Raw genomic sequence first — 24,188 nt, 5'->3', positions numbered from 1 at the left:
ACACTGAAGGAAGACAAGTATCTAAAGCTCAGCATAGGGTCCCTAAGGCAGGGGAGTACAAGCAAAGCATTTTCCTTACAAAATGCAAGTTTCATGACGATGACATGGTGCCAATCAGAACACAGCTTTTGCCCTTTCCAGGACCTGAAATGGTAACCACAGTGCATTGGTACCCGTGATTCTGGGGCCTCAGAGCATAAGAATGGTCCGTGGAGACTCATAACAGTTTTTAATGGGAGATGGTTGAACCCAATTTTGTTTTTCTTGTTTCCCCTCTTAAATCTCAGCCAGGCACTTTTTCGAAAGAGAAAGAGAAAGGAACTAAATATTTGCCTTTAGCATGGTATAGAAGGGTCCTCAATATTTTTATCTCAAGCAACCATTCTGACCACATCTTCCCGCATCTCCCACTCAGTCTCCAGGCACACCCAAAGAGTTGTCTTCTGGAACATAGCACTCTCTCATAATTCTGTGTCTTGGTAAAATGTTCCCTCTCCTATGCCCATTTCCACCTGGTGAAATCGCATTCATCATTCAAGGTCAAGCGTAAAGGTCTCTGAGGAAAGTCCTGTTCACCCCCATCCTTCCCCACCCACTTCCCAGAATGAAGGAGCCTGGGGACAGAATCTGCTTACTGACCTGGTGGATGACAGGGAATGGAATGGGAGAGAGAACCATCTAGCACAGCCATGAAACACGGATGAAAAGGATCCCATGTTTTCCCTGACAAATCATAAATAATTATGAAACAAAATGAGGTGTTATTGAGAACCTTTGGCCTCTGACAAGTGGTAAATGTGAAAAAGAAATACCACTGTTACAGAGTATGGAAATACATGAGGAATGTTAATATGTACCTCTGTTTTGGGAAGTATACAGATGTGTTCACTTAGCTTGAAAAGGTAAGATTTGCAAAGAGCAGTATGAGAATGCCTGCTTGTGCCACATGGATAATGTATAATAAACTCTTGTTGAAAAGAATCATGTGGCTTATTTTGGGGATACTACATATTTTCTAAGAGAGGTTCCTCATTTGCAGAGCCAAAGGTGATCCCATATGGTAGCTGGGATGCACTGAATCATGGACTCTCGGATTCAGTAGCTGTAAGTTTTATGTCCATGAATGCAGTAGGAAGGTCTTCCCCCACATGGCACATTGACTCAGCTGATAAGTGTCTGAGGGACCCAGGGCCTATGGCTATTTCTATCAGGAAATATTCCCTTGCTCAAGAAAGGAATTACTTGAATACTACAATTCCGGGATTTGTATCAACAGCCGTGAAGGTTAGGGCAATCCTTTATGTAGATGGATTTCTCTCAGCTATACTGAGCCATCTATTTAATATCTGTGATGTTGTCAGGCAGTGGTGCATCATTTGTTTCCTTTCATGCAGCAACTCAACCAGTACCCAAAACCTACAATCATCTGAATCCTTTCTCCCTGTCCAACTTTATTTCTCCTGCTCTGTAGTATAAATCCTCTTTCAGGCAGGCAGGTGTTTCTCCTGTCACCCTCAATTACTCTGCATCACTCATGTCTTTCTCATCTCCTGAAATGTGCTTCCTCTTCCTTTTAGCTAATCAGGTACTTCAAGGCACCACTGGAGTCCCATCACCTCCACCTCCATTCTTCTGAGCATTTCAGCCCCACTTATCCTTTCTCTGAACTCAGAACTTATATTCTTTTTTAAAAAAATTTTATTGGAGTATAGTTGATTTACAATGTTGTGTTAGTTTCTGCTGTACAGCAAAATGAATCAGTTATACATATACGTATATCAACTCTTTCCCCATATAGGCCGTTACAGAGTACTGAGTAGACTTTCTTGTGCTATACAATAGGTCCTTATTAGTTGTCTATTTTATATATAGTAGTATGTATAAGTCAGTCCCAATCTCCCAAGTTATCCCTCCCCCCACCTTACCCCCTGGAAACCATAAGAACTTATTCTCATCCACACCTTTGAGTTCATGCTCTGGCATGTGTGTGCTCGCTCGCTCACTCACTCTCTCTCTCTCTCTCTCTCTCTCTCTCTCTCATCCATCTTTTTCTCTCTCTCTCCCCCTTCCTCCCTCCTTCCCTTGTTCTCTCCCTCCATCAATTATTTTATTCTGGTAGTTGGTACTTTTGAGCACATCTCATTAATATCCTAAACTCTTTCAAAACAGGAAATCTGTATTTTTACTTCTCATGGGATCCTTAAGAAACTTCACACAGGGATCAGAAATATGTAATGATGGATTGGTTGGAAATAAGTAAAACGTGGAACAAGAAGGTCAGTGGGCCATTGTAGGACATGGTCAAGGAATGTGGTACCAGGGCAGTAGCAAGCTACCAAGGAAAGATAAAGTAGTCATTGTACAGAACTGAGGAACTCAGGCACAACAGAGATTTTCCTCTAATTCTTGGGCATTATTAGCATAAACTAGAGAAATGTTGTAAGTTAGTTGTTATTTTTTGTTAGGAACTGCTAATGCGCTCAAGAGACATAAGCCATGTTTCTCTTCTTTCTTTTATTTCTGAAGTGAAATTTGGGCCTGTGAAACCTTTACTAATGTCCAATTTTGATGGAACCATTTATCCAGCCTATGTCTACAGATGTGTTTTTGTCAGATACGAGATAGTTGCTTGAGTTTAGCATATATGTATGTGTATGTGAATATATATCCACATATCCAAGCTGTTCATGACTTTTCCACTGATCACTGAATAACATTTGAAAAATTGACAACTGACTCTTCTCGCTAAAGGTCAGCATAACCATTTCATTTACTCCGTGGAGATCTGTGCCAGTATCTTGCCACAGCTCCAGGCGTGCTGCACAAGAAACAATTAAAAAAAAAAAAAACTTCATGTAACTTCAGCTAATAAAACTCATTGCTTTTCCAGTTTGAAAACAAAGAACGGCTGCTTGGTTGCCATGAGTAGTATTCCCAATGCCGAAAAAAAAAAAAAATTTCTTCAGGGGAAGTTCCCACGGCTGGAGGTTTGCTAGTAATCTTCAGCTCTGTGTGATATCTTTGGACTCTGTTGCCATTCCTGAAAGTGGCTGTCCTCTTCCATCAGTTTCATGGGCAGGGGATCAAACCAGCTATTAGGTGTCTATTTGCACTGCATGAAAACAAAATTTCATGTAAAGAGACTTACGGCTTCCCTATACCTACAGCCCCAGGAGCCTCATTCTGCCTGACATCAGGCATTCTTTGAATTGATAGATGAATGGATATCCAGTGGGTCTGCTTGACCAGATCATCTTAGAATGGTGGAAGTCATAATGACCACTGCCTGGGGATGGTGAAGGCGACTTGAATGTGTATGCATTTTCCTGCTTTTTTATTATTTGCAATCCTGGGATATCGGGTTAGTTGTCCATCCTTGGGGCATGAGGGTTGATAAGATTTATTAATTCTCAGACTTCCTAGGCTGTGTAATCTCCCTGAAGAGCCCATCAGCACATTTGCTTTGGAAAATCAATATTTGGCATTATTATTCCTCCACTCATGTGTCATTGACCTTCAGAGACCACAAATAGGCAAAATCTACAATCTTCAGATTTCTAAACACATGTTTTGTAGGGAGAATTTCTCTTTCCTAACTGAGGAATGCCAGCTACTGGTCTGGTGAACATCTGCCTAGCGAATTGGAAGGGGCCAGAGGATTAAATGCTATTGAGATCCCCTTTTCATTATTTTCTCCTTCTCACAGTATTGGAGAAGGAGAGCGAAAAACCAGAGCAAAAGAAAGCTGTGGTTTTTTGCTTGTACTTATAAATTATTCATTAGACCAAGGAGATAATAGGAGAATTTGGCCTCTGAGAAAGAAATAAATGTTTTTGAAATAGGGCAAGCACAGATGTACAAATACAGAATCATATCAGGCACATTTTAGAATATGGATCAGGCTTCTAAACATGTATTTGTGTCTCTTAGACTTAAACCAAAGTTTTGCATATATCTTAAGAAGAGTCTTAGCGTGATGAACGTGAAGTAAACTAAAGCCACGTTACATCCTTTGTCGTATCGTGAGGGCCCCAGACAGAAGTCCTTACTGTCATGCAGGAAATGCAGACTTTCAGTTGTCAGTCAGAACCTGGAGTCTACTGGTCTACCAGCTTCTGAGTTAAGGCTCTGACAACTTTGGGACAATGGGAGCCATGTGATTATCTGTTCTTGCCTCTGATTGGGCAGACCACCGAGCAGATGGGCCATGTCTAGTGTCTAAGTTGCTGTGGCTTTTCATAGGAGGAAATATTTATTTGCCTTCCAAAGGAGTTGCCTCTGTGCTAATATTCCTGGATTTGGGGGTACTAATAATATAACGTACAGTATATGAATAAATTAAAGTCAATTAGGACTAAAAATCTCCTGATACTGGATTGTTCTGTATTTAAGTAGCTTGCAGTAATAGCTAGAGTAATGGAAATATACCAGAAGTGTCCTTTGTTTGCCAGATGGTGAGCTCCGTGGAGGTGGGGGCCATAGTTGGAAATACTATTTCCACTGTGCCTAACACATGCCTAGCAGACTCTCAGTGCCCCGTTGAGTGGAAATGAATTAGAGTGGCACGAACTGAGTTGTTCATCACATATGGACAAGCATGTTTCTCAGGAGACTTCTCTGAGTCAGCACAGGAACAAGGTGATGGAATGTGGGAAGCTGTTAGGACAGTTACCTGAGCCTGGTCTCTTCCTAAAGCTTATAGTCCCTAGAATTCCATTCAACGCTGCAGTTACCTTCTCTTCTTTCCAAAGTCAACAGATCTTACCCATTGAAAACACCCATGCACACACACACAGCCTCATACGCTCCTGCACACACCCGCTATCATAAATCCTGCTGGTTTTAGTGTCTTTGGGAATGTGGCAGTTTGCTGAGAGTCGCTGCATTGGCTCGTCAGCATAGACGTGACTACGCTACGCTATCACGTCTGCTGTATGGCACAGGAACTCTACTCAATACTCTGTGATGGCCTATATGCGAAAAGGATCTAAAAAAAAGTGGTTATATGTGTAACTGATTCACTTTGCTGTACACCTGAAACTAACACAACATTGCAAATCAACTATACGCGAATAAAAATTTTAAAAAAAGAAAAAAAAATGGTTGGGCCCAGAGTTGCCTTTTTAGTCCTAGAAGTCACAGATGGTGATTACTGTTAGTTAAATATCTGAATTTGAAGAAAAGCTGTGTATGGGTGGCTGTGTGTGTGTGTGTGTGTGTGTGTGTGTGTGTCTGTGTGGTGAGGGAGACCTGTGTGACTGAGGGTAACCCTGAGCTGACGTTCTTGTTTCATCTTCCTGCCAAGACAGAGGTTTGCCTAGATTCCCATCAGTGAGGTACTGTTCTATGCTAAATACTGTTGCTGGCCTGCCTGAGAAGTTATTCATTATCAGTAGGCAAAGAGAGCTGTCATGGGTACATACAGGAATTTCCTTTATTGACTCAGAAGATGGGTACCATCCTTAAGATTTTGCTCTTCATTTATTCCCTTATTTTTGGTCTGGATTTTCCTTTAATTTTTCCCCATTTTGACTTTTTAAATTTTCGTTTGAGTTGTCCTTTATTTTTTTCCCAATGAGTAACCTTGTTGTATTAGCTAACCCACAGGTGAAATGGGTTCTAGGTGAGAACTGGGGTCCTCCCACTTCCATCAACATGGTACCAGTACACTGACTAGTTGCTGACCATTTAGAACAGAGATTACTTCTCTGGAAGCCCAGGGACCTGTAGGAGATCGATGCTTAACCTCTGCAAAATTGTATACAAAACCATTCTCAAGTGTATGTTTAGAATTACTTTTCTTTGAGAAGTTGAATAGTCTTCAGTGAATTCTCAAAGGGTAACCTGACCGAAAAAAAAGGTTGAGGGCCACTCCATTCAATACAGAGAGGACAGGTAACAGATATCCAGCCCTTGGATGTCTTTTCTTTGGCTTGTTTGTTGGGAATAGTTTTCCAACATTTAAAAGTCATGGGATTTCCCATAAAATAAATTGTCTGCTTGTCTGGAAAAATCAGATCTGGCAACAGGACCCTAATTCCTGCCTGAAACTGAGTAAGAACTGCCCCCTCGAGATGGGGCGTTGTACTCTCCAGGGCCAGAAAGTCTACCACTTCTCATCTTTTTACAGAGCTGCTTCAACTCTCTGCAAGTTTGTATTACTCTCCTCATTCCTGTAAACATTTGAGGGGTGCTCTAGCCAGGGGCTTAAAGTTTTAAGTTCTCGAACCAGACTGTATAGTCCCAAATATTGGCTTTACCCTTTGTTATCCTGTCCCTTTGGGGGGTTTTGTAAAATCGCTGTGACTCCAATATTTCAAGGGTAAAATGGATACAATAAGAGTACTTTCTTATAGGATTATTGAAAGGATTATAGGAGTTAATACATGTATTTAGAAGAATGTCCAAAACCCTTGATAAATACCATTAGTATTTCAGCTGCACTGAAAACTTTGACAAGATGACCTCCAATCTGTTGACCTATGGATCTCCCACTTTGCATTGTTCTTTAGAACAGCTCATTCATTCCTTTATCTAAAAATCTAGAATGTATTTGCATAGATTATGAGCTAAACTCATAGTTTTTTCTCACAACTTTTAAATTCTATGCTATAGAATCTACCCTTTGGTGGACTGCTTTTTAAATGGCCACATTATCATTCCAGGAGCATCTGTGTTTGTGTGTGTGTGTGTGTCCTAAATAGTGTCTGCTAAAGATACAATGAATATTTATTGAATCGAATAAGTAAGAGTATAGAAGATATTGGACTCTTAGCTAGGCTGAAATTGCTTAGTTCTGTACTGTCTTTTGGTATGAGATTTTATCAAATCTTTGGAAACAAAAAGTCAAGTCAATTTACTGGAGTTCTCCTCCTCTAATTCCTTCCTTCTTTTCATTTTCTCTATTAAAAAAGAAGTAATTACATTTTTAGTAGAATGTTCTTGAAAGCACTTGAGTTCCCTGCATACAAATGGCCCAGGAACCTGGAAAATAAATCCTACTCATCTCTCACACACTTGGGGGCTGAGACTTTGTCCAGAGTGTTTTGTACCACATCGGATGCGGCAAGGGTTGGCTAAAAATGCTGAGTTGGGATGGATGAAGGCTAGGTACCCACTCAAATAAGTGCATGACACTTAAAATAGTTTCATGATCACAACGACTGAAAATAATGTAATAATTACAGCAGGTTCTTGGACCATCACTGAAGCCCTCGTTGCTTATTTCTTTTCCTCAGTTCCAGTTTCTAAGTTTATTGCTAGGGTTTGATGCATGCGTATGTGTTAGTTTTTGAAACAGAATTTGAAGCTTGAGTGAAAGGCATTGCCCTTGTTCGCATTGATTCGCATTATTCCAGCTTCCATTTTTCTCCTCTCTTGGCTCGTGAGTGGTAGTAGAGCCAGGCTGCCAGTGGCGTGTCTGCCTGGGGTTTCAGAGCCTCATCTCCACAGAGACGCTTGGTTTAGCCAACTGGGTGGAAAAATCCAAAGGTTTAGACATAACCAAATTCAACCAAAGCCTCAATCTTTCCTTCTCCTCTGTTCTTTGTTCCGTCTAATGACTGGCTTGGAAAATATAAAAAGAGACTCTCCAGAAAAAGGATTAAAAAATAACAAAGGGGAACAAGTTGCTTTCTTGTTTTCTGGGATACTTACACCAGAACCTACTGAGTATCTGCATCTAAGTTTTTGTTCTCTATTAGGATGAATGCCATCCTTATGGGCTTAAAATATTTTTTCAAAACAAACAGATATACATATGAACAAATAAGAGTTATATTTCCCATAAATACATATGAACACGATTCCAATGAATCCTGAATCTAAGTTTTTGTTCCCCAAGTCTGATGCTCAGTTCAGAACATGTCACTTTCTCTATAATGCTTGCAGGGCTGCCATAAGTGATCATGCTGTATGTGTACTGAACAGAGTACCCAGTCAAGGGCTGAAATCAACTAGCGCTCCTTTTATTAAGTATTAGCTCCAAGCACGGGTCTGTGTCTACCCTAGAGGACATGCCTTTTCCGATTCTCGTAAAGAGAAGGTACACAAATGACAGCATCACCTGACTTGAGAACATGAATGGTCTTTAACGTCATGAATGCTGTCTCCCATGCATGGTGTTCGGGTGTGTATTATCTTTAACAATATTGGGAATACAGGCAGTTGTGGGCTTTTTCCAATGCCCTGTCTGCCCTAAAATTCAATTAATTCCATACAGGCTTTGGAAAGTGAGTGCAGAATTTCTGGTCTTTGGGGTTTTTTGGGAAGGGGTACAACTCATAAGGTAGCAAACACCCTTTTAGTGACTGTAGTTTTATAGGGGTCAATACATGGTAGCCCAGGTCTAATGTAAACCTCACGTTGGCTCAGAGTCTAAACACCTAGCAATTTTAGGTGCATATCAAGAACATGGGAGTAGCAGGAAATCTATCTGCGCTGTTCCTCTGGAGCAGAGCGCAAAGTCAGAACTTGAAGTTGTTCACCAGGACATTTGTGTAGGAGAGGGAATCTCTAACTCTACGGGGACTGTTTCTCAGTGGTTCCTTTCAGTATATATCACTGATGATCTCCTAGTAGACCTTTTGAAAAGTGTAAAATGTTTATTAATTGGAACCGAAGCATAATTTCCTACTGACTAGTTTTGATGGTTTCACTTCCCTTAGGGAAAAAGATAGACCTTGACAAAAGAGGATTAATCATATTGATAGGTTTCAAAGTATATCCTGGAGTCAAGTTTGGTCTCCTGTGTCCTCCTTATCTACATAAAATAGTGTTCAGAATGATAAACCCAAGGCACATTAAAGATACCTAATCAATGAAAATTTTTTCAGTTCTCTTCCTTATGTTGTATTTACTGTCAGCAATACAGACCTATACATGTTAGATTTTCCCCAAAGAAAATTGCCACAAAAGATTTGAAACTTTTAATTAGTCAGGAAATTACCCATTCCTTGAACCTTAATTGTTTGATGTCACTAGCAAAGGCCTGGTGAAAGCATGTTTAAGCTTCATGATTTGGTGGAAAAAAATTTCTTGTTAATCTTACCCACCATACCTTTGTTTTCTGAAAACAGTATCATTTGTTGCTTCTTCCACCAATTAGTGGGAAGAAGCTTTTAAGTTGTGTAGAATAACTTTTAATTCTTCAAAAAGCTGACTGAGAAAAGGACAGCATGAAAACACGTGGCAAAGAAAGGGGTGGGAATAGGAGACTGAGAGATTATCATGAGGATTTAGTAAGAGAATTACACGCCTCTTGAGATGTGTGGTGCATATAGAAGCAGTAAACATTAATTTCCTTCTCTCCCTCTACACTTTACCTCTGGACTCCTCCTTGCATTCTCTGCCAAGCATTTTGGCCAGAGCATAGTGGGTGGGCCAGACAGATTGGTTGGTCCCCAAAGAAAGGAAACCTATGGTCTCATGGGTCCCGGAGTCCAGCCAACTCCAGCCACTGCTGTCTCTTTTAGAACATGCCCATTGCAATCCTTGCAGAAGTGCCCCTGAGTACATTACTGTCTTGGGTGAGAAATGTCTGTGTGTATAGGGGGAAGGGTCTACACTGGGGAGGAGGGTGTCATGAAAGAAGTAGAGTTGGGGCATTGGTGACCTACCTTTATTCCATATCTGTTGTGCTGAATTTAAATCTCATTTGAGGAAGTAACTAAATTGTGTAGAAGAGTGTAGAGTGCTTGGCAGGATGTGTACTGTATTGTGAGATAAGTGGAGTTTCCCTTAGATGTAGTCTTACGGCTCACCTGTCTGTGACTAGCTCTTCCCACATCAGCACTAACCTGTGCTATCAGCTTCATTTCTTTGGGGCTCTGAAGGTGGGCAATTTGTTAAGTCGCTCCACACTGCCACTGGTTTTGATGTGTTTATTATCATAACAAGGAATGTTTTGTATTTTAAAAAGAGAATTTTAGATGTATAGTATTTTAGCCCCAAGGTATCCGTTTCTTGATAGTTTTCAGTGGCAAGACCCGGAAGAAGAGAACGTTTTGTTTGGGAGGACTTTCAGAGTTGTCTCTTAAACATCATCCCATTTGGCTCTTTGAAAGGAGTCCAGCACCTGGGTAATTTCTTCTTAACCCTCTGGAGTAGGGCTAGGACCAAAGATGTGCTGTCTGTGAAGAGTTTGGACTTTTGTTTTACTTTTTGTCTTTTTGAGAGATAATGCTTTAAAATCATAAATTTAGCAAAACAAGCATTGGGCCAATGGGAAAACAATGTCCTCTCCAGCTTCCCTACTCTAGCTGTGTGAGATGTGAGTTATTTAACCTCTCTGAATCTTCATCACCTGTTCTATTTTTAAATGGACATATTAAAAGAAAAATTTTAAAAGAGCATTGGTACCCAGAATTGGCAAAGACAGACTGATAAATGATAGGCACTCTCCTGTTTTGTTGATGTGAGCTTCCACTGGTGCAGCTTTTATGGAGGACAGCTTGACAGTGTGTATCAAAATGTTTGTTCTGCTACCCTTTGGCCGTGAAATTTCCCCTTCCTAGAATTTTTCCTGAGAAGGTAATTGAATAAGTGTAAAACCAAATGTCTTTATAAAGATATTCAATGCAACCTTACTGAAAATTATGAAAAAAGTTGGAAACAATCTAAGTGTTTGTCAATATAAGAATAGCTAACTGAGGGGCATCCCTGGCATTCCAGTGGTTAAGACTTCATTCACCTTCCAATGCAGGGTGAGGGTTCGATCCGTGGTCGCAGAACTAAGTTCCCACATGCCTTGTGGCCAAAAAACGAAAACATAAAACAAGCAATATTGTAGCAAATTCAATAAAGACTTAAAAAAAAAATGGTCCACATCAAAAAACAGTCTTAAAAAAAAAAACAATAGCTAACTGAATTATATACAAAAACTATAAACATCATGAAATACTATGTGGTCATTAAAAGTGATAATGTACAGGTATATTGATTGGCATGGACAATTAATCATAGCATATTAACAAGTAAAAAGACAGTATCACAGAATGGGCGTGCTCCATCCTAAATAAATGCCCCAACAACCAGTCCTTTTTTATAGGCAGAACCCACAAATTATCTCTGTCCCCTAATCTTTCTCATCTTCCATATCTAATCCATCATGAAGCCTTTTAACTCCAAATGTCTTTCAAACCGTCCACTTCCCTCCAACTCCACCATCCCCCATCTCAGCTTGGTGTTCAGTTAATGCTTGTGAAGTGAATGCTGAGTATGGTCCCATTTGTGACACGGCACATCTATTACACATGTGTGTGAAGAAACAGGTGCCTGGAGGGGTGTTCACCAAACTGCTGGCTGTGGTTTCCTGTTAGGTGGTGGAATTCAGCATTATTTTTACCTTTTTGTTTGAATTTTCCTGTGTTGTTTGAAAAATTAAAAAATAATAATGTATAATTTACTGCCTTAGCCAACCCCCGAAAAAACTATTACGAAACAGGAACAATAACCATTAGCTTACCATTCTCTCTGGATAAACATAATGTTCAAATATACTAGTACATGTGAAAGTTTTTATAATATGAAAACAAAGTTACTAATATGGTTACTGTGAGCCATCATAATGATAATAATTTTTTTTAAACCGCAGATGCTAAAATTTTTTGAATACCTGTGCCTAGTGTTTTAGGCGTATTAACTCATTAAGCCTGTGATACTATTAATATTCCCATTTTAGAGGTGAGGAAACTGAGGCCGAGCCAGATTAAATAATTAACCCTGGCAGACCCAGCTGGGAGAGTAGAGCCAGGATTTGAACCAGACACAGTTAAGCCCCAGGGTCTGAGTACTAACCACTGTGCCATAATCATAACACATTGAAGACGCAGCAGAGGTAGAACTTATCTCCAGTGTATCAGACTCTCCCCACTCTGAAGCCCTTCAAGGGAGTTTCATACACTTTACCACCTCTGTTAATTTAAAAGACTTTCAGGCACTGCTGAACGATTTGGGGAGTAAGGCCAAGCCACGTGACCACTGCTGGACATAGTTTCATAGATTACACATTTCAATATCAGAGGCAGATGACATGGGGAAGAAAGGAGAAACTAATATCTGGGGCATGTTAGTTTTTATCCGCAGGGTACTGTGTAGATACCATTGCGTTGAATCTTCACAACACGGCAGAAGGTGTTATTATTTTCGGTTTGCAATCACTGATAAGGTAACTGAGATGTGGATTTATGACGTAATTTGCCCAGGTCTTCACAGGTATTAAGTTGGAGAGGAGGAGGCCCGTCAAGACCCAGTTTCACTCTGTCCACCTCTGTTGTTCTCCACTTGGGAAGCTATCACCCAGGGGCTGTGTGTCTTAGCAAAGTTATTAAGAGGAAAGACTTTGAGAAGATCAGTATTTGGGGGCTTGAAACCTGATCCTTGAGTTTACTAGTTGTGTAGATTGAGGCAGGTTAGCATCACGAGCCTCCGTTTTCTCATCCTCAAAGTGGGAATAATAAAAATATCCCTGCTTCTCAAGGAGAGGATCTTAGTTACTCTGTGTCTTCAATTACTCTTGCAAAAGCGTGTATAAGCCCATACAAAGGATTACAAAGATGTCAATAGGCTGAGCTTTTAAAAACCCTGGACTGGACATTTCTCAAAACTTGACCACCTATTTTATACCTAATTTCCGAAGTGATCATAAGTGCAGGCTTATTATAATACGTTCTCTCTATGTGAAATTTCTTTTCTATCTTAGTTGGTCTCTGCCTTGTCTTCTCGATAAAGCACGCACACTATGGTGTCTAGGCCTTGGCTCCTGGGTGCCTCCTGGCTGGGAAAGCCTTCCCCTCCCTCAGGAACTGAATCAGCTTCCATGGACAACCTCCCTAATCACTTAGGTCTGAAGCGGTGTCCTTCTGTTATCAATGTCCATAACACTGAACAGGCCATTTGATATAAATTCCCTCGGAGGTTATATATTTTGTTATGGATTTATGTGTTTTCTTTAAAAATAGCTTACTAAGTCATTGAGGCAAGAACATGCTTTTTCATCCCCAGAGAGGATAGCACAGGAGACACTCAGTACATAGTTGTTGATTGTTTTGATTTTAGAGAAAAAGGCAAAAGAATAGGATAAGATGGCAGCAACTTCATAGAATTATCTCAAGTCCAATAAAAAAGTAAAATGGTTTCCTGACCTTGGTTGCAATAGACGAAACTTTCCTTCCCCAGATCTCAGGGTCCCAATTTGGAAAATGGAGTTTGACCATATCTTTTGTCTACCAGGTTTGACGTAAAAAAACCTGATGAATGGTTATAAGCTCTTTGGAAACATAAAACGGAAGGGGAATACTAAGTAAAAGGACTGATCGATACAGAGTTCAGCTTTAAAATTCTTTCATCTGCTAAAGCTGGTTTTCTTGGCAGTACCATCAAGATCTGGAATTTTTTTAAAAAAATCATTCTTATAAATGTATTGACTGAATGTATTAAGATGCTTTATTACCATATCCATTTTCTTATAAGAAGGCATCCTTATATGTCAAATATAAGCCTCAAAAGACAATCAAATAAATGAAAATAATGCAAAGCAACTGAGGTTACACAGCATTACAGACTGCATTTTGTTCATTTTCTGTACAGGAAAGAAAAGAACAAAGGGGTTGAAAGCCTTCTAGAATAATAAATGCCACATTCAGTGGAGAAGACACATTTTAATTTGCAAACATCTCCCACTGAGAGTGTGGCAGAATGAAAAAGAACCCTGTCCTGTAGGTACCTTAGTATCTCACTGCCTTTGAAGCTCTAAGGGGACTAGATCTTCAGTTCCCTCCCCTATGCAGGTAATAGAGAAAAGTGTGAATAAAGAAGTGTTCCACTCCCATATTTATTGCAAAGCATTCTCTACCCTGTTTCCTGATGTGCAAAACCCAAGTTACAAATTTTTAGTGTACTTTTAAGATGCCACTGCTTGTCAACCTACTGTCAACATTTGCATCAACGAAGGTGGGCTATGAGGTGTTATCTTTGTCGTCTTTTCAGCTATAAACAGGAATGGTGGCCAGAAAAAAAGAAAAAATTAGATTGGGGATTTCTTAGGAAGAGATGTAATAGCTAAGTACCTTATAGACATGAAAATGAAGTACCTTATATGAAATGGAGTACCTTATAGATAAGAGGCAAGACAACTGGTGAAGGAAAAAAAATTGTACCTAATAGGAGCTGCCCAGGATCCAGGTATCGAGGAGAAAAATGGCATATTCATAGCCCAGAGAGATTTCTAAGAATTAGAGATTGGGGTATATTATTTCTTGACATGTCTGGAGGCTCCCTGGATGGAAATCCTAGAACGTATCTTAGAGAAAGCAAAAAGGCCTCAACAGAGAAGCTAAGAATCAGGCTGCCGTTTGGACTAAAATAAAACCCATAGATATAAATGAAGCAGCATGAAATAAAATAACTTCCCAGGTAAAAGGGCTATCAGTACACGATTCTGCAAGTCAAAAGAAGGTTTGGATCAGGAAGGCAAGTCTGGGGTTGAGGGAAGGGGAGGTAGGGTCAGGTATAGTTTAGAGCTGTATTGAAGTCAGGGCAGGGGAAGGCACTAGAGCCCCGTAAATGAGAGCCTAGGAAGCATGACTTCAAAGGAAAATGTGCGTGGTGGACCCGAGGACCCCTGAGGATCAGAAACCTGAGTGTCAATACTTGCTGGGGAAGTGGGCAGGAAATGAAAAGGAGAGAGCCAGGTGAAGCAGCTGGAATCAGGAACCTGGGCAGGAGGACCTGGCAGCAGCCAGTATGAGCTGGAAAAGCAGGAGGATATTTGAAGCCAGACGTACTTCTCAGGCCCCAGACTTTAATATTCCTCCTGTGGGGACCAGCGCCTTTGGGTGACGTTCACAGAATTTCAGTGTTGGACAGGATTTCAGAGATCATCCGTGAAGTCCCCTCTATAGGCACCAAGCCTTCTGCAGTATTTCCATTGAGGGAGGGGAACACTTAAAGGAAGTAGGGAAGAGGGGAGAGAAATGGATACTTCTAACCCAATCTATAAATGCCTTATCAGTGAGCTAGGCCCCATGAAGCTAAATTTAAAAATAAGACTCTAATTATTTGTAAGTCAGCCATTTATTTTGTATCCAGAGAACTCCACAGCTACATTCAAATAACATTTTGCACCCTAACAATCTTAGTTGTTCATGTAGTGTTCAGACATTCCATCAGAGAGAAACATTGCTTACAAAGTAGAAAGGAAATGCTATTTTTTCAAAGTCATGTTTTTTTTTCTATGGACATAGATCTTCACTTCGGGTGTTGGTGATGGAGGCTTACAAGCTGTAGGGGACACTGGTGGCCCTGATATCTAAAGAAACCCCGATGGCTTTATCACATATTCCAAGCTTAACTTTTAATTTTAAAAATAAATGAATGGATAAAAGAAACGTGTTTGAAAAAGACACAAAACCCTAGTTTTAGTCATGTGTGGGTACTCTATTTTAAGGATGTCTAATTCATACTCATAACTCAGATAATGTAGGGGGTGATCAATGAATATGAGATAATTTCCCATAAGATTCCTTTAAATAGTAAACTGCTTTGCTGCCTGTAATCCACACCTCAATTTATGCAGAACTATTTCCGGTAATATAGTTCATCTCCAATTTATGAGAAAATACTATGTTTCAAAGCAGATTTCAAGTGAGTTTTTTGGAATCCAGAAGCAATTGTCCCAAAGAATGAATTTGAACCCAGTTAAGTCTACAGGTCAGCCCACAAAAAAACCACACTTTGCACTAATTAATCTGTGAGCAAGTTTGCTTATCCACTTTTATTCCTCTTTTTTTTTTTTTTCCTGCCTCGCCGCGCATCTTGTGGGATCTTAGTTCCCCAACCAGTGATTGAACCCGGGCCACCGCAATTAAAGCACCAAGTCCTGGGCTTCCCTGGTGGTGCAGTGGTTGAGAGTCCGCCTGCCGATGCAGGGGACACGGGTTCATGCCCCGGTCCGGGAAGATCCCACATGCCGTGGAGCGGCTGGGCCCGTGAGCCATGGCCGCTGAGCCTGCGCGTCCGGAGCCTGTGCTCCGCAGCGGGAGAGGCCACAACAGTGAGAGGCCCGCGTACCGCAAAAAAAAAAAGCACCAAGTCCTAACCACTGGACTGCTAGGGAATTCCCACTTACCTACTTTTAGATGAAAAGAACTTTTAAGCAGGTAAAAAGCTATGACCACCCCATCTAAGTAAATTCACCTGCTATACACTTGCACGCAAAAATTGATGTACAATTTGAAGAGGTAAAAGAACCCATTCAAATTTGCCCAAAGGTAGAGAATAATCATATTCAATAATTCTTTGGGAAAAGGCATATGTATTTTGGTTTCAGGTACTTACTAGGAGAAGGGGATTCTCCATCCCCCGTGTGGCTAAATGTGAGAGCCAGAGGTTTCCCATAATCTAAAAGTTCAGTAGAATCTATGGTGTGGCAGAAGTGCTTTTTGTACGTTCTTAGTTCCAAGGAGGACCAGCATGCTTTCTAACCAAATGCCTCAACAGATTGCTTTTTTTTTCCCCCCTCAATTTTTTATTTTACTTATTTTATTTTTTTAACATCTTTATTGGAGTATAATTGCTTTACGATGGTGTGTTAGTTTCTGCTTTGTAACAAAGTGAATCAACTATACATATATCCCCGTATCTTCTCCCTCTTGCGTCTCCCTCCCACCCTCCCTATCCCACCCTTCTAGGTGGTCACAAAGCACCGAGCTGATCTCCCTGTGCTATGCAGCTGCTTCCCACTAGCTATCTATTTTACATTTGGTAGTGTATATATGTCCATGCCACTCTCTCACTTTGTCCCAGCTTACCCTTCCCCCTGTCCGTATCCTCAAGTCCATTCTCTACGTCTGCATCTTTATTCCTGTCTTGCCACTAGGTTCTTCTGACCATTTCTTTTCTTTTTTTCTTTAGATTCCGTATATATGTGTTAGCATACGGTGTTTGTTTTTCTCTTTCTGACTTACTTCACTCTGTATGACAGACTCTAGGTCCATCCACCTCACTACAAATAACTCAGTTTCGTTCCTTTTTGGCTTATGGCTGAGTAATATTCCATTGTATATATGTGCCACATCTTCTTTATCCATTCATCTGTTGATGGACACTTAGGTTGCTTCCATGTCCTTGCTATTGTAAATAGAGCTGCAATGAACATTTTGGTACATGACTCTTTTTGAATTATGGTTTTCTCAGGGTATATGTCCAGTAGTGGGATTGCTGGGTCGTATGGTAGTTCTATTTGTAGTTTTTTAAGGAACCTCCATACTGTTCTCCGTAGTGGCTGTATCAATTTACATTCCCACCAAGAGTGCAAGAGGGTTCCCTTTTCTCCACACCCTCTCCAGCATTTATTGTTTGTAGATTTTTTGATGATGGCCATTCTGACTGGTGTGAGATGATATCTCATTGTAGTTTTGATTTGCATTTCTCTAATGATTAATGATGTTGAGCATTCTTTCATGTGTCTGTTGGCAATCTGTATATCTTCTTTGGAGAAATGTCTATTTAGGTCTTCTGCCCATTTTTGGATTGGGTTGTTTGTTTTTTTGATATTGAGCTGCATGAGTTGCTTGTATGTTTTGGAGAGTAATTCTTTGTCAGTTGCTTCATTTGCAAATATTTTCTCCCATTCTGAGGGTTGTCTTTTTGTCTTGTTTATGGTTTCCTTTGCTGTGCAAAAGCTTTGAAGTTTCATTAGGTCCCATTTGTTTATTTTTGTTTTCATTTCCATTTCTCTAGGAGGTGGGTCAAAAAGGATCTTGCTGTGATTTATGCCATAGAGTGTTCTGCCTATGTTTTCCTCTAAGAGTTTGATGGTGTCTGGCCTTACATTTAGGTCTTTAATCCATTTTGAGTTTATTTTTGTGTATGGTGTTAAGGAGTGTTCTAATTTCATTCTTTTCCATGTAGCTGTCCAGTTTTCCCAGCACCACTTATTGAAGAGGCTGTCTTTTCTCCACTGTATATTCTTGCTTCCTTTATCAAAGATAAGGTGACCATATGTGCGTGGGTTTATCTCTGGGCTTTCTATCCTGTTCCACTGATCTATATTTCTGTTTCTGTGCCAGTACCATACTGTCTTGATTACTATAGCTTTGTAGTATAGTCTGAAGTCAGGGAGCCTGATTCCTCCAGCTCCGTTTTTCTTTCTCAAGATTGCTTTGACTATTCAGGGTCTTTTGTGTTTCCATACAAATTGTGAAATTTTTTGTTCTAGTTCTGTGAAAAATGCCACTGGTAGTTTGATAGCGATTGCATTGAATCTGTAGATTGCTTTGGGTAATAGAGTCATTTTCACAATGTTGATTCTACCAATCCAAGAACGTGGTATGTCTCTCCATCTGTTTGTATCATCTTTAAGTTCTTTCATCAGTGTCTTCAGCCGATTGCTTTTAAACTAGTTTTTCCCTTCATTGTCCACCAGGAAAGAACCTTCTACCCTTCAGAATAAATGAATAAATCTGTTAGCAACAGTGAGAAACCAGTGAAGTATGAACAGTCTCTGGTACTTTCTGTTTTGTCTTTTCTTAGATTCCGTGGTAAAAGGGAGAAAGTTCAGAGAAATTCCAACACTGAGTACATGAAGCTTTAAAGTAAGACTCAAGTGAGGCTGGACATTTAAGGGGTTTCTTCCAAGTGGGTCAGAGGTCTAGGCAGAAGTGATGTATGAGGTTTAGAAGGAAAGGGACACGAAGTGGGTGGGGTTGGGGGACATTGCCGGGACAAGCCAGCTCTGGAAGCAGAGGAAGAAGAAACAACCCGAGGGTGACTATATCCTTTATGTTTTCCCTCTCCCCTCACTACTGACAGCCTTCCCTTCACGATCTGCCATAGGCTGACTCTTTGATAAAGAAAAGGATGACGAAATCTAGAAAAGAAGGAGAGAAAGAAAAGAAGTAGATACCAGGTTGTAGTGTTGAGGAAGAGAGTGAGAGAAATACAAATTCTTGCCTCCGTGGTCTACCAGCTGCCGTTACTACTCATAATTTTAGGTGTGCAGAGAAAGTATTTGTTGGGTATTTGTAGCCAAGCAGCAACTCCCTGACATTCTCTCATCAATAGCAAAATATTGCATACCGCTTGTTTTGTAAGTCAAGAAACCCAGTGAAAATCTCTAAAAGAATCTTCCTTGGATCTGAATTCACATACATTTCTGACTTCTCAGAGAGCCTTAAGGTTGGAAAGCTTCAGAATCCATGGTACACTAAGGAAGAAAGTGATAGCAGTATTCTTCAGCGGATATGAAAAAACATCTAAGAGAACACCAGAACCAGAAGACCATGGGTGGTCTGAAGCGTAGGATGGGAGAACATAGTAACCGTTTAGTTCTAGGGATCAAACAACCACCCTGGCTGCAGAGCTTCCTTCCAAGGCAGCATGATATACATGGTGTGCTTCAATCCAGGTGTTGAGACCAAGTCCTACTAAACATGTGCTTTTGTGCAAACAGCAAGCATGTTCTTTGGTGAAGCTTTGCTCACCTGAAACACTTCTCTCATTCTCTGTTGGCTGCTTCATCTTTTGGATGAGGAGAATGGACGTGTGCGTAATTTAGACTGCTCAGTCAGCAAACAGTGGAAGAATCTAGACTTCCAAGTGGGTAAGCTAGCTCGGAACCAAAGCCCTATCTCTAGACCGTACCGAGGAAAGTCAGCGCAATTTTGCCACCTTTCTCTCTCTCCTTCCCTCCTCTTCCTCCACTTCAATGTTCCCCTCCCCCTCCTTCTCCCTTCCTTGCCCTCCCATTTCTTCCTCCAGTGGTAGATTAGTAATACCTGGGGGTATTCATAATCTTCCTGCTTTCCTCCTTCCCCACTCCCATGTTGACTTCTGTCCTCCCTCCCTCCCTCCCTCCCTCTCTCTCTCTTCCTTCCCTCCTTCCTTCCTTCCTCTCTTGCAAGGTCTTCTTACCAGTTTCCACCCATTTTCTTATGTAAAGCACTTTTGAATTCTAGCCATCTGTGAATACAAGGCAGTGAAAAATATTGAAGTCACATCAAATTCCACTTGCTCTGCCAGTTAAAAATACAGATGCTTCCTGTTTTATGCTTTCCTCTCACTTTCTCTGGAGTTTAAACATGAAAATATGTTCAATGATAAAAACCAGCACATATTCCCTTTCACCAGGAAACATATTGCAAACAATGAAAGGTAGAGTTATTTTCCCAAGTCCAGCGGGGTATTAAGATGTTGGAAGAATCATACATAGAACCATAATTTCATAGAAGAAGAACATAATTATTCACAACGATTGCATTTTATAGGTGAAGAAATTGAGATCACAGGGAGTTGTAATTGTTCTCATATGTGGTCCTCGTGGACTTGCCAAAGTTCACGTCCGCCTACGTTTTCACCTAGCGTAGCTGGGCCTCAATTGCTCCATGATGCTTTTTTGCTATCCACCACTTTCAAATAGGATTCTTTCGCTACTGGGAGAGGCCAAATGCTTGAGCAATGAAGCGTTAGCTTGAAACTCAGTTTATGTGCTGGAGTGAAAAAAGCAGTGCAGGACTGAGAGTCAGGACAACTGGGTTCTAGTTACACCTATGTTGCTACCTATCAAACCTTGACAAAAATTTGTACTCTTGGCCCACGAAGGGGCTAGGTCAAATGATCTCTAAATTTCCTTCCAGCTCTTTGAAACTTGATTATTTTTTTCTCCCTTTACTTTTCTGCTGACTCAAGAGTATATGACATTGACCACGTTATTAACTGCTGTAAATCTCCATTTTTCCAAGTGCAAAGGGAGGGGAACACATTCCCATATTTTTCTAGCTTATACCTACAGTATGATCTTGAATTAAATGGACTGTTTTTAGAAATCACATTAAGTCTTTTATATCTATAGATATTCTAGCTTTAGCGACTTATTAAATAAGACAGTGGTCATACCGCTGGGCAGTATCCTTTGCTGTAAAAACACTGTACTGACCACGATTCTCACCCCTCTTGGCTTCTTCCACATCTTCTTATATAAGCTGTTATAACCCTTGTAGTACTATGGTATAGCACATAGTATGTCACTGTGTTCTCCCCCTCCTGTCATATCTGGTCCTATCCTAGCATTTCCTATCTCAGTGACTAGCTTCTCACCCATTTTAGATAGATACTTTCTCACTGTATATTTCTTATTTCCTTATATCCAATGATTCACCAAGGCCTTATTGATCTTATCTCCCCCACGTCGTTCAAATTCATCCACTTCTCCTTCTTTCTCCCACTATGTCCTGGTCCACTGCCCAAACCCCCCAATGGCTTTTCACTACTACTTTTTTTTTTTATAATATTCAGTTGCACATGTTTTTATTGGAAAGAATTCAGGTTTTTCATTTCATCACTAGACTGCTGTACGGAAAAAAAAATTTTGTTGAGTGAAGAGTTTATAACTGTGTTATAAAGTTATATATGCATGAGCTATGTTTTTTTCCTCTATTTTTAAAAAATGTAGTTGATTTACAAAGTTGTGTTCGTTTCAGGTGTTCAGCAAAGTGATTCATTTATATATATAAAAAACATAATGCTATAACGTATATATTTTTCAGGCTTTTCCATTATAGGTTATTATAAGATATTGAATGTAGTTCCCTGTGCTCTACAGGAAGTCCTTGTTGTTTATCTACTTTATATATAGTAGTGTGTATCTGTTAATCCCAAACTTTATGACTCTTGATATGAAGATTGGGATCCTTACCAGAACTTCCCCGGCAGGCAGTTCCTGGCCCTTGCCTCTGTTCCCAGTCTCCTACTGTAGCCACCTAACCCACTGTTGCCTCCTTAGGTCCCCTTCCTTGCCATCCTCTCTTTGGAGACAGGCTTTGCTGTTCCCTGTGGTTATAAAGTGCCCCCTAGCAGTCATCTAGTTAACTCTTACTCGTCTGCATTCACATTAATGACCCTGTCCTCATGGAAGCCTTCTCTCACTTCCCTAAGTCAGTTCCCTCTGTTATTTGTCCTCATGGCTCTCCATAGCCTTGTTTTTATTGCAGTCATCACAGTTGCAGTTTTACACTCGCTCCTGTGATGCTTCTAAAATTGTTTTTGGATACCTGCTCCCTCATTAGGTTGCAAGTTCCATGACGCCAGGTCTGTCTTCCTGTCACCATTGGAACTGCAGTGCCTAGCACAGTTTTTGGGGCATAACAGGTACACACTAAAATGTTGTTGGACAAATGAGTAAATTCATGAATGGAAAGAAAGAATAGAAGCTCCTGAGATCAAGGGCTATATCCTCACTTCTTCACATTCACGGTTGGAACCAACTATAGGAGGCCATTAATAAATTAGTGTTCAGAGAATGAAGCTGATGAACATTGAAGCACCCACTGGGCTGGGAAGTTCAGAAGTTTTGTTTAAAGTGCTAAGATATGGAGTTACTAATGTTTTAAAGGAGCAACACTCGTAAATATAAAATAACTGTTCATCAATGTAGCCTCTAACCAAGCCACAGTATACTGCAAAACGAAGTATTTCAGATGTCAAGTTCGAACTCCCTTTCCTTATGTGTATAAAGAGAAATACCAAGACAAGCTTTAAGTGCTATAAATTCAAACAAGAGGGAAATCAGTAAAAACTGGAGTTACCAGGAAAAGCTCCCAAGAGGCTATGTTTGAACTGTGCTTTGAAAGTTAATTATAGTTTGAACAGGGGAGTGTGTGTGGCTTGTTTCTTTTCTTTCTTTTTTATCTTTTTCAAATTTTTCTCATTTATTTATTTCTTTATTTGGCTGTGTCAGGGCTTAGCTGCGTCATGCAGCATCTTCGTTGAGGCATGCGGGATCTTTCGTTACGGCATGCGGGCTTCTCTCTAGTTGTGGTGTGCGGGGTTTTCCTTCTCTAGTTGTTGGAGCCCTGGCACAGGCTCTAGGGCGCGTGGGCTCTGTAGTTTGCAGCGCACGGCTCTCTCGTTGAGGTGCATGAGCTTAGTAGTTGTGGCGCACGGGCTTAGTTGCCCTGCGGCATGTGGGATCTTAGTTCCCCGACCAGGGATGGAACCCGCGTCCCCTGCATTGGAAGGAGGATTCTATACCACTGGACCACCAGGGAAGCCCCTGGCTTGTTTCTTGAAGATCTGTCTACATGATGACTGATCCCCACTTGCTCTTTCTCATACACTGTCCGCCTGGCTCCCCCAAACTCTGTGTCCTGGGATGCTGGCATCAACAGACTCCCTTGCCCTCTGTCTTCAAGTTGGGTTTCCCCAAAGGGAGGCACCGGCCGGAGGTTGTAGGGTGGAAGGAGAGAATCCTAGGCATTCATTTCCCCATGAATGCTCCTTACCTGGTCATGGTTGGCAGTAACTAATTCCTCTTCTGAAGGCCACAGCTCCTGTTGCATGCCCCCTTCTAACTTACAGCTACAGTTTCAGTGGGTTACCCGTGCAGACCTCGGGGTGATAATGGCTTTCTGATGCTCTGATCCCCAGGATACACTTAGACTCTGTATTTATTCATCGTGGGGATGTCATATGTTTCCTGCCAAAAATGAGCGAGTGGGATTAAAAAAAAAATTGGTAAAGAAACTGTCAGCCTGTCAATGGGAATTCTTCTCCAAGAAAATATAGTTGTATTTTTCTCCTCTTGTTTGTTCAGTTCCGATGATACACATGCTTTACCTCAAAACAGATCACCGAGCAGGCGTCACTGGAAACTGATTTTCACAAGCTGACCAGCAGAATGAAACGTGTGTCCCTGAGTAAAACAATAAGATGGGCCAATAGATGATGGAACACCTGCTCCCCCCTCCCCTTTCCCCACCACATACACTTACCGCACTGAGTGGATCTTCAGAGAAGATAAGCCAGTAAGAGAGAAACCCCCATCTCTGCCCCCCTCCCTAGGTATCTACATAGAAACACTCCAGTTATTGCTAACATCATGGACTCAGGAAAGAAGAAACGTGACAGGCCATCCCTGCTGGAACGGTTGGGAGCTAAGGGTGTGGGTGGGAAGAGAGCACAATTCAAGTACTGAGGTTTGAGCCCAGAAAAAAGCTGCTCTGTCACATCCATCCTGACTGTGAAATCCATCCATCCAAGACATACCACCCTAGATAGACATTCACTGCTTCTGCAAAGGAGATGGGCAGGGGTCAGTGGTGCTTACCCATGGTCCAGAGGGAGCTGTTGTCACTTCATCTGCCATCCTTCACACCTATTGAGAGGAGAACAATGGCCACTACACAGAAGCCTTC

General features: G+C 40.9%; 1 protein-coding gene across 1 annotated transcript in view; it reads left to right on the top strand.

The window, feature by feature from the left end:
• The window catches only part of NRG1 (neuregulin 1), a 1,030,155-nt gene that overhangs the window by 458,254 nt on the left and 547,713 nt on the right, over positions 1-24,188 (top strand). The gene's annotated exons all lie outside the window — the stretch shown is intronic.

This window comes from Orcinus orca, chromosome 21 (genome assembly GCF_937001465.1).
Source record: "Orcinus orca chromosome 21, mOrcOrc1.1, whole genome shotgun sequence".
NCBI classification, from domain to species: domain Eukaryota; kingdom Metazoa; phylum Chordata; class Mammalia; order Artiodactyla; family Delphinidae; genus Orcinus; species Orcinus orca.
The sequence above is the reverse complement of the archived record's forward strand: the minus strand, read 5'-3'. Positions and strand labels throughout refer to the sequence as shown.